The sequence below is a fragment of the Arachis ipaensis genome, chromosome B2 (genome assembly GCF_059453495.1).
Source record: "Arachis ipaensis isolate K30076 ecotype BB chromosome B2, ASM5945349v1, whole genome shotgun sequence".
In the NCBI taxonomy this organism is placed as follows: domain Eukaryota; kingdom Viridiplantae; phylum Streptophyta; class Magnoliopsida; order Fabales; family Fabaceae; genus Arachis; species Arachis ipaensis.
In genome coordinates, this window is record NC_142437.1 from 29,045,469 (window position 1) to 29,047,373 (window position 1,905).

The 1,905-nt window shown below is 33.8% G+C and overlaps 1 non-coding gene across 1 annotated transcript; it reads right to left on the reverse strand.

Moving 5' to 3' along the window:
- Window positions 1–1,282: 1,282 nt before the first annotated feature.
- LOC148573437 (small nucleolar RNA R71) lies at window positions 1,283–1,389 on the reverse strand. Its single transcript, XR_015906046.1, has one exon. It is a non-coding gene; the product is annotated as a small nucleolar RNA R71 (small nucleolar RNA).
- Window positions 1,390–1,905: the final 516 nt, after the last annotated feature.

A 1,905-nucleotide genomic window follows, 5' to 3' on the forward strand; every position in this document is an offset into this window, starting at 1 on the left:
TATTTTTATTTCATATTTTCGAAATTAATGCTAACATTTAATGTTTATATTCAAAAATTTTCAAGTTGTTACTTGCCTGTTAAGAAAGGTTCAAGCTTTAAATTCTAAAAAACATATCCTTTAGTTTCTTATTAGTCAAGTAATCAACTTTAATTTCAAAAATAAAATCTTTTTAACTTCCTTTTCAATTTTTTTTTAAAACAAAATTTCAATCATATATTTTTCAAAATATATTTCAAAAATTCTGTTCTAACTTCTTATCTTTTCAAAATTTATTTTCAAATCTTTTTCAATTAACCACTTAACTTTTTGTTTGATTTTAAAAGTTTTCTATTTCAATCATATCTTTTTCCAAACCACCTAACTATTCTTCTCTCTCCAATTTTTGAAAATCACTAACACTTTTTCAAAAATCTTTTTAACTAATCAATTTAATTCGTTTTCAAATTTTATTTTATTTCTTATCTTAAAATTCGAATACTAACCAATAATTAAAATAAAAACAAAAATATTTTCCTTTTATTTTAATCTAAAATTCGAATTCTCTCTCTCATCTCTTTCTATTTATTTATTTATTTACTAACATTTCTCTTCTTCTTATAATTCGAACCCTCTCTCCCTCTCTGTGTTCGAATTCTTCATCTTCTCTCTTCTTCATTCTACTCTTCTATTCTTCTATTCACATAAAGAAATCTCTATACTGTGACATAGAGGATTCCTATTCTTTTTTGTTTTCTTCTTTTTCATATGAGCAGGAGCAAGGATAAGAACATTCTTGTTGAAGTTGATCCGGAACCTGAAAGGACTCTAAAGAGGAAGCTAAGAGAAGCTAAAATACAACACTCTGGAGAGGACCTGACAGAATTTTTCAAAAAAGAAGAAGAGATGGCCGAACCCAACAACAATGGTAGAGATGCAAGGTAGATGCTTGGTGACTTTATTGCACCCTCTTCTGACTTGTGTGGAAGGAGCATCTCAATTCCTGCAATTGGAGCAAACAACATTGACCTTAAGCGTCAATTAGTTTCTCTGATGCAGCAGAATTGCAAGTTTCATGGACTTCCTTTGGAAGATCCTCATCAGTTTTTAGCTGAATTCTTGCAAATCTGTGACACTGTTAAGACCAATGGGGTTAATCTTGAGGTCTACAGACTTATGCTTTTCCCCTTTACTGTAAGAGACAGAGCTATGGTTGGACTCACAACCTAAAGAGAGCCTGAACTCTTGGGAAAAGTTGGTCAATGCTTTCTTAGCCAAATTCTTTCCACCTTAGAAGTTGAGCAAGATTAGAGTGGAAGTCCAAACCTTCAGACAGAAGGAAGGTGAATCCCTCTATGAAGCTTGGGAAAGATACAAGCAATTGATCAGAAGGTGTCCTTCTGACATGTTTTCAGAATGGAGCATCATATGTATATTCTATGATGGTCTGTCTGAATTGTCCAAGATGTCATTTGACCACTCTGCTGGAGGATCTCTTCATCTGAAGAAGACGCCTGCAGAAGCCTAGGAACTCATTGAAATGGTTGCAAATAACCAGTTCATGTACACTTCTGAAAGGAATCCTGTGAATAATGGGACAACTCAGAAGAAAGGAGTTCTTGAGATTGATACTCTGAATGCCATATTGGCTCAGAATAAAATATTGACTCAGCAAGTCAATATGATTTCTCAGAGTCTATTTGGAATGCAAGCTGCATCAGGCAGTACTAAGGAGGCTTCTTCTGAAGAAGAAGCCTATGACCCTAAGAATCCTGCAATGGCAGAGGTGAATTACATGGGAGAATCCTATGGAAACACCTACAATCCTTCATGGAGGAATCATCCTAATCTCTCAAGGAAGGATCAACAGAAGCCTAATCAAGGCTTCAATAATAACAATAGTGGGAGAAACAGGTTTGGGAATAG